The sequence below is a fragment of the Chiloscyllium plagiosum genome, unplaced genomic scaffold, assembly GCF_037043375.1.
Source record: "Chiloscyllium plagiosum isolate Xiang-an unplaced genomic scaffold, Cpla_swu_hap1 HiC_scaffold_49, whole genome shotgun sequence".
In the NCBI taxonomy this organism is placed as follows: Eukaryota; Metazoa; Chordata; class Chondrichthyes; order Orectolobiformes; family Hemiscylliidae; genus Chiloscyllium; species Chiloscyllium plagiosum.
The window spans coordinates 23279071-23293884 of NW_028270187.1; the positions used below are offsets into that span (position 1 = coordinate 23279071).

The 14814-nt window shown below is 47.4% G+C and overlaps 1 long non-coding RNA gene across 2 annotated transcripts in view; it reads left to right on the top strand.

Moving 5' to 3' along the window:
• Positions 1-7749: 7749 nt before the first annotated feature.
• The window catches only part of LOC148135658 (uncharacterized), an 830866-nt gene continuing 823801 nt past the window's right edge, over positions 7750-14814 (top strand). Inside the window, exon 1 of one of the 2 annotated variants that reach the window (XR_015755167.1) lies at positions 7750-7798. This is a non-coding gene — a long non-coding RNA (uncharacterized LOC148135658). Of the gene's footprint in view, positions 7799-9080; positions 9162-14814 lie in introns of those variants that run through there. The other variant, XR_015755168.1, reaches the window with a different exon arrangement.

Genomic DNA, 14814 nt, shown 5'->3' on the forward strand with positions numbered 1-14814 from the left:
TGCTAAAAAAAAAGACTGCTACAAAACAAATACATCAGTGAATGAAACAAAAGTAAAAACAAAGGTCAAATGTGGAACAGTAGGTGTGCGGACAGGGTAATTTATTGAAGAGAATAGAGAAACACAGTGGAAAGAAACAGTTTCTTTGTGTCTATCTTCAAGGCAGAATATCCAGAAATTTTCCCAGAAATACAAAGTGACCATGGGACTTGTGTAAGTAAAATCTAAGATCATTCTTATCAATGTTGAGCCCATCTTTTAAAAGGAAGCTATATTGAGTATTTGTAAATCTAACAGATCAGATGTACTTCATACAAGAATTCCAGAGGAAGCAGCAATAGACGTATTGATTGCATCTCAGATTTTCATGTTATTTTCCAATACATTCTGGAAAGATATTTAGCCAATCTGGATATGGCAAAAGTTATAAATATTATCCAATAGTTTCAGAAAGGATGAAATGGAGAGTGGTGAACTACAGATCAGTAACTTGTAATCCGCGGTCGGGTGTCTCCTGGGCTGAATCACAAAGAACGTGTTACTGGATATATAGAAGGTAATGGGAAAACTGGGGAGGATGATCATGCATCGATGAAACTAAAATCATAAGTGGCAAACATTTTTTGGAATGGTTTGAAGATGATTCTTGTGGACGTAGGCAACAAGGAGCTAATGGATAATGTACCGTTGGATATTCAGGAGGATCTTTTTTTAAGAACTCTCCCACTAACATCATAAGAAAAGTTAAAGTGAAAGGAATTGGGAAGAACGCATGCAAATAGGAAACGAAAAATTAGGTGTACATTCATGTGTATGTAATTGCAACATAGAAGATGTCGTGCACCAGCTGCATATAGTGTTGCTGAGACTAAACTTAGAGTATTGTGTACCATTTGGAGTCCCAATCTAAGATAGAGTAACTGACTATAGAGGAACTGCAAAAGATATTTTCCAGACTAATCCATAAAATGGCAAGATTGTCTGATGGGGAAACTCAGCCTGTGGTCTCGAGTTTCAAAAGATGAGAGGTGATTGTAGTGAAACTTAGAAACTTAGAAACATAGAGGGGACTGAATAACAGAGGGACATGGAGAAGTGCAAGTAGGCGAGATTAGGGAAAATCCCACGGTATTCTACATGGACAAGTAGAACAGAATAATCAGCAAACAGTTAGTGTCCATTAGAAACCAAAGGGGCAATCAGTGCGTCAACCCGGAGAACATTGATAGATTGTTACATGTAAACATCACAGCTGTTTTACTTGGGAGAAGCAGGATGCAGGTACAGAATTCGAGAAGATGGACTGGAAAGCTCTTGAAGAGATTCATGTAAAATGCGAGCAGGGGTTTGAGGCTCTGTCTGATATAAAATTCGACCAATCCGCAGGTCTGGATACTGTTGGAGTCAAGGGAGGAGTCTTTAATTGTATTCTGACCAGAGGGGAGTTGCCAGAGGACTGGAGAGCAGCTAATATGATTTCACTTCACAGTAAGGGTGGTAGAGATTTGCCAAGGTAACTATGGACGAGCGAGTATTAGATCACTGTTAGGGAAACTACTGGAGAAAATAGAGGAGAAAATCCAACTCCAATCAGAGTCGCAAGGTTTGATCAGGCATAATCATCATGACTTTATCAGAGTGAAGTCACACCTCATGAATTTGATTGAATTAGTTTAAGGAGGTCGCTTATTTAGTTTTGCAGCAAGATCTTTGACAAAGTTCCACATTGGAAACTGAAAAAAATAAAGTAAAATCTCACAGTATCAAAGATAACTTGAAAAGGTACAACGAAAATTGTCTTAGTGTCAGGAGGCAGAGGGTGGTGGGAGAAGGCTGTTTGTGTGATTGGAGACCAGTGTCCCCTGGTGTACCACAGGGATCAGTGCTGTGTCCCTTATTGTTTGTAGCATTCATAAATGGTATAGATGTGAATCTGGAGGGGGGGGGGTGTTGGGGGGTGGAGGGGTGGAAGTTGTGATAAGTGAGTTTGTGTTTGACACAGAAATTGGCCGTGTGGTTGGCAGTGAGGAGGAAGTTCCGATTTTACAGGAAGATTCGAGTGGAATGATCAGATGGGCAGATCAATGGAAGATGGAATGTGATCCTGATAAATATGAGGTGATGTACTTTGGAAGGAGGAACCAGACATGGGGTTTACACAATGATTGGCAGCACACTAGGGAGCTCAGAGGGTGTTTCTCCACACATCCCTGAATGTGACTGAACAGGGTAATGGACAAGTTAAGAATTGAACCTTGGGTGTAGCTTTTATTAATCAGGGAGTAGATTATAAGTGCTATACAGGGCTTGGTTTAGTCCATGATGGAGTACTGTATGTCGTTCTGGGAGCCTCATTACATGAAGGATGTGATTGTACTGGAGGGGCTTGCAGAGGAGATTCACCAGGATGTTCCCTGGGAAGGAGCATATCAGCTATGGAGAGATGCTGGATAAGCTCGGGTTGTTGACTTTAGAGCAGAGGAGGCTGCGGGGGATGTGATTCTGAAGGATAAGTTAACAAGGGGCATGGACAGGGTGGATAGACAGTAGCTGTTCCTTTAAGACAGAGGGTCAAGAACAAGGGAGCACACCTTTAAGTGAAGGGTTTGACGTTCAGAGAGGATTTAAAGATTACTTTTTTTTCACCCAGAGTGTGTTGAGGTCTGGAATGTGCTTCCTGAGAGGGGAGTTATCGCGGCTAATCTCTCAACCGTTAAGTGTACTTGGAAGTGTCATAACATTCAAGGCTATGTGCTTGGTGTTGAAAGTGGGACTAATATAGATCGTGCTGTATTTCTGTTGGTACAGAGACTATGTTCCTGTGCGTGTATGATGTGGAGCTGAGCAGCTTAAGACAGGAATTGATAGGTTTCTGAAGATAATGTTCACAAAGGTTATAAGGGTGAACTGTTATAGCTTGTCAAATTATGTCAATGTGAGAAGTATGAAAAAATAGTATGGGTTCCTTCTAGTTTGAAACTTGAGAATGGAGAATGGGAAACAGGGAAATGGCAGAACTATGAATCCACTACTTCAGTTCTGTCTTCACAGAACTTTCTGACAATACCAGGAAAACTAAGTCTGGTGTGGGAAAACGAAATAGTACATGGAACATAGAACATAGTAAGTAAATGGTTTGGGAGAAATTATTGGGACTGAAAGTAATGGTCATATACAACACTAACATAGATTTGTAAAATGGGAATTATGTTTGAGAAACTGATTGGGAGACAAATGAAAGAGAAGCAATGGAGGTAAAACACGTGGATTTTCAGAAAAAGGTTGGTAAAGCTCCAAGCCCAGTTTGCAAAATCAAATCTTAGTGGATTGGGGCGAATATATGGACATGTTTCTAGAATGGGACAGCTGGCAGGAAACAGTGAATAGAAATAAACAGACTTGTGAAGCAACAGCCTGACATTGTCTTTAAGGTATGATTCTGTGAGTATGACCATGTCCCAGACACCCCATCACCTTCCCTGGATATCTCCTGTTTCACCAGCAGGACAGACACAGCAGAAGTGGTGGCACAGTGGGATACAGTTGGAAGGGAATTGCTCTGGGAGTCCTCAACAGTGTCTCTGTATCCCATGAAGTCTCATGGCGTTAGTTTACACATGGGAAAAGAAACCTCCTGCCGTTTACCATGTACAAGCCTCTCTCAACTGATGAATCAGTACTCCTCCATGCTGACCAACACTTGAAGGAAGCACTGAGGGTGGCAAAGGCACAAAATGTACTCTGGGTGGGGGATGTCAATGTCCACAAAAAGAGTGGTTCAGCAGCAGCATTACTGATCGAGCTGGTTGGGTCCGAAAGGATATAACTTCTCGACTTGGTCTGCGGCAGCTGCTAAAGGAACCATCAATACGGATAAGCCATATTTGACCACAGCCTTATTAATCTGACAGTTGCAGAAGTATCTGTCCATGATGTATCGGGTAAGAGTGACCACCGCATAGTCGTTGTGGAGACAAAGTCACATCTTCACATTGAGAATAACCTCCACCATTTTGGGTGGTACTATCACGGTGCTAAATAGGACAGATTAGAACAGATCTAGCAGCTCAAGTCTGGGTTTCCATAAGGTGTTGTGGGTCATCAATAGCAGCAGAATTGTACTCCAGCATAACCTTACGGCCTGGCATATCCCCCTCACAACAATTACCATCAAGTCAGAGGATCAACCTTGATTCAATGGATTGTGCAGGAGGGCAGGAGCAGCACCGGGCATACCTGAAAATGAGGTGTCAGCCTGGTGAAGCCACGAACCAGGACTACCTGTGTGCCAAACAGCATAATCAATAAGTGATAGACAGAGCTAAGTGACCCCACAAGCAACGGATCAGATCTAAACTCTGCAGTCCTTCTACTTCTAGTTGAGAATAGTTATGGACAATTAAACAAGTCATTGGAGGAGGAGATCCCTATCCTTAATGATGGAAGAGCCCAGCACATCAGTACAAAAGATAACGTTCATGCATTCGCAACAATCTTCAGTCAGAAGTGCTGAGTGGATGATCCATCTCATCCTCCTCCAATGGTCCTCAGGAATTCAGTTACCAGTCATCAGCCAATTTGGTAAACTCCATGAGATATCCAGATTCAGTTGGAGACACTGGATACCCCAGAGGGTACATACCCTGACAACATTCTGGCAATAGTACTGAAAAGTTGTTCTCCAACCCTTGTCACCGCCCTAGCTAAGCTGTTCCAATACTGTTACAACAACGACATTTCCCCAATTACATCGAAAATTACCCCAAATATCTCCCATGCGTAAAAAGCAGAACAAATCCAATCCGGCCAGTTACCACCCCATCAGTCTACTCTCGATCATCAGTAAAGTGGTGGAAGGTGTCAGTGCTTTTAAGCAGCACCTGCTCAGCAACAACCGGGTCAATGACACCCAGTTTGGGCTCCACCAGGGCCACTCAGCTCCTGATCTCAGTACCTTGATTCAAACATGGACAAAAGAGCTGAATTCCAGAGGTGGGGTGAGAGTGATAGCCCTTTAAATCAAGGTTTCCTTCGACCAAGTGTGGCATCAAGGGGCCTTAGCAAGATTAGAATCAATGGGAATCAGGGGCAAACTTCCCGTTGGTTAGAATCATACCTGACACGTAGGAAGATGGTTATGGTTGATAAAGGCCAGTCAACTCAGCTCCAGGACAAGTCTGTAGGAGTTGCTCGGGCAGTGACCTAGGCCCATACATCTTCAGGGCTTCTTCATCAATGGCCTTGCCTCTATTATAAGGTAAGAAGTGGGGATGTTCACTAATGATTGTACTATGTTCAGCAATGTTTGTAGCTCCTCAGATACTGAAGCAGGCCATGTCCAAATGCGACAAGATCTGGACAGTATCCAGGCTAAAAAGTGGCAAGTAATATTCACGCCACACAAATGCCACACCGTGACCATCACCACTAAAATACAATCTAACCACTGCTGCTTGGCATTCATTGGTGTTACTGTCACTGAATCCACAGTGGGCTGCAGCGGTTCAACAAGGCAGCTCACCACCACCTTCTCAAGGGGCAACCAGGGACAGCCAATCACACCTAGATTGAGGAAATAAATATTATTTTAAAAAAATAACAGAAGAAGGTTGCTGGGATATCATAGAGATCGATACTCAGGCGCCAACTGTTCACAGTACTCATCAAACATTTGGTTGTGGGAATCAAATGCAATATATCCCAACCTGCTGACAGAACTAAAGGATGTTGGATTGTGAGTGGGTGAGGAGGCTGTAAAAAAGCTTCAAGGCGCCTAAGACAAGTGGAGTGAATGGGCAAATACGTGGCAGATGGAGAGCAATGTGGGTAGAGGTGACGGTGTGCCCTTTGTTGGGAACAATAGATTGGAAGCCTATCGTTTGAAAAGGGATTGTTTGAAACATGTTGATATACAAAGGGACATATGCTCCTTTTTGTTGTTTCCTTCTTCGCAGCCCTCCGGGGTCCCTGCAGCACAGTGAGTTCTGAAGCCAGAGGTCAATATTGGGAATGGCATTGGCACGCTGACCAGGGTACATAGACCCACAAAGTGGGGAGCTGTAACATTGCAAAGGATCTGGATCTCCCTGTACACCAGTCACTGAAAGCAATTTTGCAGGAAAGAAAGCAGTTAGGAAGATCAGTGGTGTGCTGACCTTAATTCCAAAGGGATTTGGGTCCAGGAGTAAGGGTGTCGTACTGCAGTTATACAGGTCCTTGATGACTCCCCATCTAAAACACTGTGCAGTATTGTGTGCGGGTTTGGTCTCTGTACCTTCATAAAGAACAAACCTGACATTGAGGGAGAGCAGCGAAGGATGACCAGACTGATCTTTGTGATGACAGGCTTGTTGTGGGAGCAGAGTTTGGGGCGACTGGGCCTGCATTCCATGGGGTTTAGGAAAATGGATGGAGATCTCAGTGAGATATATAAAGCTCTGACAGGGTGAGACGGATTGGAAGCAGCGATGATAATTCCCCAGGCTATGGTGTCTAAAACAAGGGGCCACAGTATTAGGTACAGACAGGTCATTCTGCAATGAGATGAGAATAATGTCTGCACTCAGCGACTGGTGAACCTGGGGAATGCACTCGAACCTGGAAGCCAGGACATTGAATATAAATAAGGATTTATAGACAGAAAAGGAATGGTGGGCGAGCAGGAGAACGGTGTGGAAATAAAGGGCAAGCCATAATTATATTGAATTGGGTAGCAAATTGGGTCTATTGCACTTCCTATTTTATAGCTTCCCAAGGTTAATCACATTAACGGATATATTCATTGTGTGGGATTGTGGAGATGTTTGAACAGGAACGATAATGAGGAAGGCTCAATGTGTTGTATGGCCTACTCCATTCCTGATGTTTCTGTATAGTCTGTGGGAAAGCTCTGTAAATGTTGAGAGGGAGAGGGTACAGTCGGAAGTGACAGCATTTCTGTTGAATAAAGGGAATTATGGAGCTATGAGGGAGGAGCTGGCCAAAGTTCAATGGTGCAATACCTTAGCAGGGATTGTAGGGGGTGGTGTAATTTTTAAATCATTAACTGCTGTAGTAAGCACATAGTAAGTACAAAGCCACCATTTTAGTCTTCTCTACCTTGTAGTAAGCAGAGCAGACACTCCCCCAGATTTTCATGAATGGAACAATGGAAACAGCTTTCCTCGTGGCTGAGGGACCGCCCACAGCCACGGCTGTACGTCATCATCCATATAAGGGAGAAGCGGGGAACTCGAACACTGATTGGCTGGGTGAATAACCAAATAATCTCATCCATCAGGAGGACAGTGGGGAACTTTAACACTCATTGGCTGAGACAGTAGAAGGCCCCGCCCACTCCTACATGTATATAACATGCGGGGATTACAATCTGTGTGTGTGCCTCGTGGGAAGCCATTGAGGTAACACCCGGTTCTGCAGAATTGAATAAATAGTTTTGGACGAACTCCTCCGTGTCTTTGTTCTTGGGAAGGGAAGCAGAGTGCCTGATGGGGGGGTCGCAGAGTCCCCTATCCTGCACAATTGGGGGCTCTTCCGGGATGCAATAATTATTGCCGGGGCTCTCTTCGGCTCGTGGATCAAGTCTGACACAAAAAGACGCGTCTGGTATATATTTATACTGCTCACTGGATCGGCTTGGTCCGTCAGCCGTCGGCCAAGAGAGTGACCCGGCTCATTAAAATAATTTTGGATCCCGAGAAAAGGAACACACGGACGAGTGCTGGGACGACTGGTTAGTGACTATACGCGGGGGGTACACACATTTAAAAAGGCCAGACAACTTCGTGCACGAATCAAGGTGAGAGAGTTTCTTTTTGTTCTTCCTTGTTGGCCGCGTGGTTTTGACGGTTATCTGTGAGAACACTTTAAGCGTTTAAGACCAGGACCGAAGATAGACCATGGGAAATTGTGGTTTTGACGGTTATCTGTGAAAATGCTTTAAGCGTTTAAGACCAGGACCGAAGATAGACCATGGGAAATTGTGGTTTTGACGGATATCTGTGAAAATGCTTTAGGCGTTTAAGACCAGGACCGAAGATAGACCATGGGAAATCAGACTTTTAGGTCCACTAAGGACAAGTCAGGGAGGACCGTAAATGGAAAAGAAATACCCCCCGATAGTCCACTAGGTCGGAAATTGAGTTTATGGACGGAAAGCAGTAGGACAAAGGACTTAAAGAAAGAGACTATGATAAAATATTGTTGTTTTATATGGACCAAAGAACCTATCCGCGCCCCCTCGGTGGTTTGGCCCGAGTATGGGTCTGATGAAGACTGGGTGTGTCAACTCCTAAATATATATGTTAACAGAAAACAACCGTTTGACCCAGAAGAGAGCAAATACGCTGCCGCCTGGTTGGCGAGTGACTGCGGGGACCCCACGAGTCTCGATCCTCTGATTTGCCCAAACAGACCCAAGAAAGCCCCAGAAGTCTTGGGACGTCCTCACCGACGGTTTGCCCCCTTCTGCCCCGCCCCCATATGTACAACCCGCGCACGGCCAGGCGTCCAGCGCGGACCTCCCTCCTGCGTCGGATAATCCCGGTTCCCGGCAGGTCATTCTCAGTGAGGGAGAGCCTGCTGGGGGGGACACAGGAGGGGAAGAAGAGCCCACCCCAGGCATTAGGAGATCAGCCCGAATTGAGATGCGGAGAGATCAAGAAGAGAGATTGGGTGCTGAGAGGGTTAACAATGTTGAACAGATTAACCCTTTACGAGAGGTGCCGTTTGGGAACGAACGGACCGGATTCGTAGTACAACCTTTAAATTCTGGGGATATCCGACAACTCCGTAATGAACTACCCCGTCTACTGGACGACCCCATCAGTGTGGGAACACAATTCGATCAATTTCTGGGGCCCAGTATATACACATGGGCCGAATTGCAGGCCATGATGAGAATACTATTTAATTACGATGAAATTGTCATGATCTGGAATAGTGCAATGGCCATTTGGGATAGGGAGTATCAGGACGGCCCCAGCGTGGAGAGCAGAAGTACCCCTTAGAGGACCCCCGGTGGGATCATAATGACGAGGGGGGACGGGCTAATATGACAGACTTCAGAAACCTTATAATCAGGGGAATCAAAACCTGCGTGCCTAAACAGCGGAATTTAGCGAAAGCATTCGAAATTGGACAGAAAAAGGATGAATCCCCGAGTGAGTTTTTAGACCGTTTGCGGGAGTCCATGCGAAAGTATTCAGGTTTAGACCCCGATGGGGAAATAGGCAAGGGCATGCTTAAGGTGCACTTTGTGACTAAGTCATGGCCTGACATTCAGAAGAAATTACAGAAAGTGGAGGATTGGGCTGAAAAAGATGTTGCAGAATTATTACGGGAAGCACAGAAGTGGGAGAGGAGGATCTTATGGAATCGAACGGCCTCAGGCGGCCGGATGTTACCATTGCGGGAAACTGGGACACTTCAAGAGGGATTGTCCCGATTTTAAAAGGGAGCGAGAAGGGATGTATGAAATGGAGCGCGAACAAATGGATTAGGGAAGTCAGGGGAGGGTCGGAACACGGGCCTACCAAGAACCCCTGGTAAATTTACGGGTGGGCCCATTTAGACAAGATGTTACTTTCTTAGTTGACACAGGCGCCGGCAGATCCTCAATCCCCCTCCATCCTAGGGGGGTTGGCTTCCAGGCTAAAACATTAAACATTTCAGGAGTAAAGGGTGGGGTTTTCAGTGCAAGAATATTTGAACCACAACCCTTGCGGCTGGAGGAGGAGGAGCTCCAGTGGAACTCCTTCACCTCCCGCACCTTCCCTATGGGTTGTATGGGACAGGATTTAATAGTCCGTTTCGGACTACGAATAGAAGTGGGAGAAGAGGAAGAATTAGCCATTACCATGTCATACCTTAGTGAGTCCCGATTGACAGAGATAGACCCTAGGGTTTGGGTCGCCAAAGGGAACCGGGGGGGGCTCGCAATTCGACCTGTGGAGGTAAAATTAAAGCCCCAGAGCCCCGACGTCAGAGTGCGCCAATACCCCATCTCTTGGGAAGGGAGGCAGGGCCTGAAGACAGTTATGGAAGACCGAAGAAAAGATGGATTGGTCGAGCCCTGTATGTCACGATACAATTCCCCCATCCTGCCGGTCAGGAAGTCGGACGGGAGCTACCGGATGGTCCAAGACCTAAGGGAAGTAAATAAAATTGTCCAAGTACGGCACCCTGTGGTACCGAACCCATACACTATTCTGGGGCGAATACCCCCGGACCACGGCTGGTTTAGTGTTATAGACTTAAAGGATGCCTTCTGGGCGTGTCCCCTGGACAAGGACAGTAGGGATCTTTTTGCTTTTGAATGGGAGGATCCTGATACTGGCAGAAAACAGCAGTACAGGTGGACCGTGCTCCCCCAAGGATTCACTGAGTCCCCGACTCTGTTCGGGCAGATTCTGGAACAATTATTGGAGGGACTAACCTTGTCCCCGGCCCTTAAGCTTATACAATACGTGGACGATCTCCTTTTATCCGGACCCACTGAGGAGGACGTCCTGCTTGGGACTAATGCCCTGTTAAATTACCTAGCTGAGAAGGGGTTAAGAGTGAGTCAGAAGAAGCTCCAGTATGTCGAGAAGGAGGTTAAGTATCTGGGACACTTGATAAGCCAGGGACAGAAACGAATAAGTCCAGAAAGGGTGCGGGCAATCATCGAACTAGGCCTCCCAATGACCAAGAGGGAATTACGGAAGTTCCTAGGACTTTTAGGCTATTGTCGGTTATGGATAGACGACTACACTCCCCTTACTAAAGACTTGTACCTAAAACTTATTGAGGGGGCGCCCAACAAAATAAAATGGGAGGAGGAGGAGAAGAAGCTAATTGGAATCCTAAAAGAAAAATAGATGTCAGCACCTGTTTTAAGCTTGCCGGATTTTAGTAAGACGTTTCGTCTCTTTGTGAACTCCAGAAAAGGGACTGCTCTTGGAGTATTGACCCAGGATTGTGGGGGAAAAAGGAAGCCCGTGGCTTTCCTGTCCAAAATTTTGGATCCGGTCTCCCGAGGGTGGCCGGAGTGCGTCCAAGCGGTGCCAGCCACGGCAAAACTGGTAGAGGAAAGCAGGAAGTTAACTTTCGGGGCCCCCTTGACAGTCACTACTCCCCACCAGGTTAGGACTATCTTGAATCAGAAGGCCGGAAGGTGGCTGACTGACTCGAGGATTCTAAAATATGAAGCTATATTGTTAGACCGAGAAGACCTCCGAATAGAGGTCGGGAACTGCCAGAACCCGGCGGACTTCCTTTGGAAAGGGGAAGGGGAGGAGGAACTGGAACATTGCTGTTCAGACATAATAGAGTACCAGAGTAAAGTGAGGGAAGATCTGAGGGATACCCCCTTGCATGCAGGAAGGCAGTGGTATATTGACGGGTCCTCTCGGGTGATAGATGGGAAAAGGCACAACGGTTATGCAGTCATTAGTGAGACTGGCTGGGAATTAGTGGAAAGTGGACGGCTACCGAATGCCTGGCCGCACAAACGTGCGAGTTGTACGCCTTGCACCGGGCTCTGAGGAATTTAAAGGGAGTAGCTGGGACAATCTACACTGACTCTAAGTATGTCTTTGGGGTAGTACACACCTTTGGGAAGATCTGGAAGGAAAGGGGAATGATAATTAGTAGGGGAAAGGAGTTGGTCCACGAGGAACTGGTAGCCATGATCTTGGAGGATTTGTTGCTACCACAAGAGATTGCTGTAGTACATGTGAAAGGGCACCAGAAAGACAATAAAACGGAGACCCTGGGGAATCAATTGGCGGATGAACAGGCAAAATTGGCCGGGATGGGGAAGGAAGTAATAAACTGCCTGGTAAGGATTCCCCAGATAGCCGAAATTACCGAAGTGCCCACGTTTACTGACAAAGAGGAAACTCTCCTCGCGTCTCTAGGGGGTACAAAAGATAGGGAAGGGAAGTGGACCTTACCCGATGGCCGCCAGCTACTAAATCGACCGTTGACGCGGGACATTATTGCCCGTCTACACCAAGGGGGTCACTGGGGCGCCCAGGCACTGTGCGATGCCTTCCTACGCCGATATGCTCACCCTGGTCTGTACACAGTAGCCAAGCAGGTCACGGGAGATTGCATAACGTGCCGAAAAATTAACAAAAGGGGGCTGCAGCAGCACGCAAGACAAGGAGGTAGGAGTCCGGCCTATAGGCCGTTTGAGTATGTCCAGGTAGATTGCACTGAGCTCCCCCCCATAGGTCGCCTGAAGTATCTATTAGTGATAGTAGATCACCTGACAGGATGGGTGGAAGCTTTCCCCACTGCCACGGCAACGGCAACCCAGGTTAGCAAAATTCTACTCGAACAAATCATCCCACGATTTGGGCTACCCCGCGCTATTGACTCTGACCAGGGGAGTCACTTCACCTCGAACGTCCTCCAGAATATGGTGCAAGCGGTGGGGATTGACTGGGATTTGCATACCCCCTGGCATCCCTCTTCCTCAGGCAAGGTCGAAAGAATGAACCAAACCATCAAAAAGCAGCTAACCAAACTCACTAGTGAAATCGGCCTGCCTTGGACCAAATGCCTACCCCTCGCCCTGTTGCAAATTCGCACCCAGCCAAGACGGGATTTGGCTGTCTCCCCTTACGAAATGCCGTTTGGCCTCCCGTTCCATGGGCCGAAGGGAGAACCTCCCTTATTCGAGTCTCGGGACATGTTTGTGCAAAAATATGTGGTGGCTCTGGGGTCTGCTCTATCTCGTTTACGCCAACAGGGACTTTTGGCACAGACGCCGCCCTTCGAGTTCGCGGTGCACACCATCATGCCGGGTCAGTGGGTCCTGATTAAAAGCTGGAAGCAACGCACCCTCGAACCAACTTGGGACGGTCCCTTCCTAGTACTTTTGACTACCGAAACGGCTGTCCGCACGGCCGAAAAGGGCTGGACACATTATACTCGGATCAAGGGACCGGTGCCACAACCGACGGAGGACGAACAAACCTCTCTGACAGAGGCATCTAAGGAACAGAGACCCTGAGAACAGACTAATTGGACTTTGGCGAGTTTAAAGGACTGTGTCCTCCGGCCGGACACGAGTGTTGCAACAAAATGCAGTCAATCGTATTGTTAACTTGCTTTGCCATTATCCTTCGGCTGGGTCATAGTGTGCGTGGTACCCAATTCGGCCTCTGGAAAAAAAACAGGCAGAGGACCGTCGGTGGCTCTCCATCTCCGTTCCCGCCAACAAGCCAACACAGACACTTAGTTTAGACCTATGTGGGTTGGTGCCCTGTGCGACTAAAAGTGAACTGAATCAGACTAAGCGTAACCTAGAGAGAGAAAGGGGATTCCAGGGTCAGACGTTAGTATTACAGTTGCATGGCAAAGAAGGCATCAATAGGCCTCCGGCCCCCGGGGTCCAGGCTATGGTTTCAATTGTCCGTGATCCCATCACCCCTGGGCGGAATTGTGAGCAGAATCAGTGCAATCCACTCTATCTGACCATAAAGACCTTGGGGAACAACGGGACGAGCCTTAATGGAACGATCCTGGGTATTAGGGTTGGGGGCCAGGCAGGACAGAAGGGGTTGCAGCTGTGCTGCACAACCATCACGGTCATTGAAGCTGGGTCTGGGGCCTCATCCAACCCCGATGGGCAGGAAAAGGTTAGGATAATTGAGGTGATGGACTTGGAAAGGACCTTTGAAATAGAAACGGGATACGGGGAGGCGAATGCCTGGATGGAATGGGTCAAATATACGGTAAGGAGCATGAAAAAGAGTGATTGCTACGCGTGCACGGGTGCCCGTCCTAACCCTCAGGTGGTCCCATTCCCGCTGGGATGGGAGAAACATCCACAAGCCTTGGACTGCATGGTAAGGCTGTACCAGGACCGAGAGGCCTGGAACGACCCCACTTGTCGACCCTTAAGTTTGAAGTTTCCTCCCGTCAGGTCTAAAGGGGCGCCCCGCCCTCCGTCATTCACAGGGGTAACGGGTACGCACCAAGCCTGCGTCTCTCGGACGGGACCGCAATGGGACAATGATGTGGGGACATTTGACAAGTGCAGCGGATCAATTCGGCGGGTCAACGAAACTACCGGGGGCAGGAATTACTCCCACATTCATGTACCCAGGGCAGACCTCTGGTGGTACTGTGGTGGGAGGATTCTGCGACCGACCCTGCCCCAAAAATGGGCGGGCACTTGTGCAATCGTTCAATTGGCCATCCCATTCACCGTGGCATTCGAAAAACAAGAGCAACCCCGTTCCAGTAGAAGAACTAAGAGGGCTTTGGAGACCTCTTTGATGATAATATATATTTAGATGTCATAGGGGTCCCCAGGGGTGTTCCTGATGAATACAAGGCTAGGAACCAGATAGCGGCGGGTTTTGAGTCGTCACTGTTCTGGTGGGTTACCATCAATAAGAACGTGGATTGGATTAATTATATTTACTACAATCAGCAGAGGTTCATTAATTATACTCGGGATGCAGTGAAGGGAATAGCAGAACAACTAGACACCACTAGCAGAATGGCGTGGGAAAATAGGTTGGCCCTGGACATGATGTTAGCAGAGAAGGGGGGTGTTTGTGTCATGATAGGCACTCAGTGCTGCACTTTCATCCCCAACAACACAGCCCCTGATGGGTCCATCACCCGCGCCCTGGATGGGCTCACCACATTGGCGGATGAACTCGCCGAAAACTCGGGCATCGATTCTGGCCTCACGGATTGGTTGGAAGCTTGGTTCGGTAAATGGAAGGGGGTGGTCGTTTCCTTTCTCGTCTCATGTATAGTGGTGGCAGGGGTACTAACTGCCCTCGGGTGTTGCATCATTCCCTACGC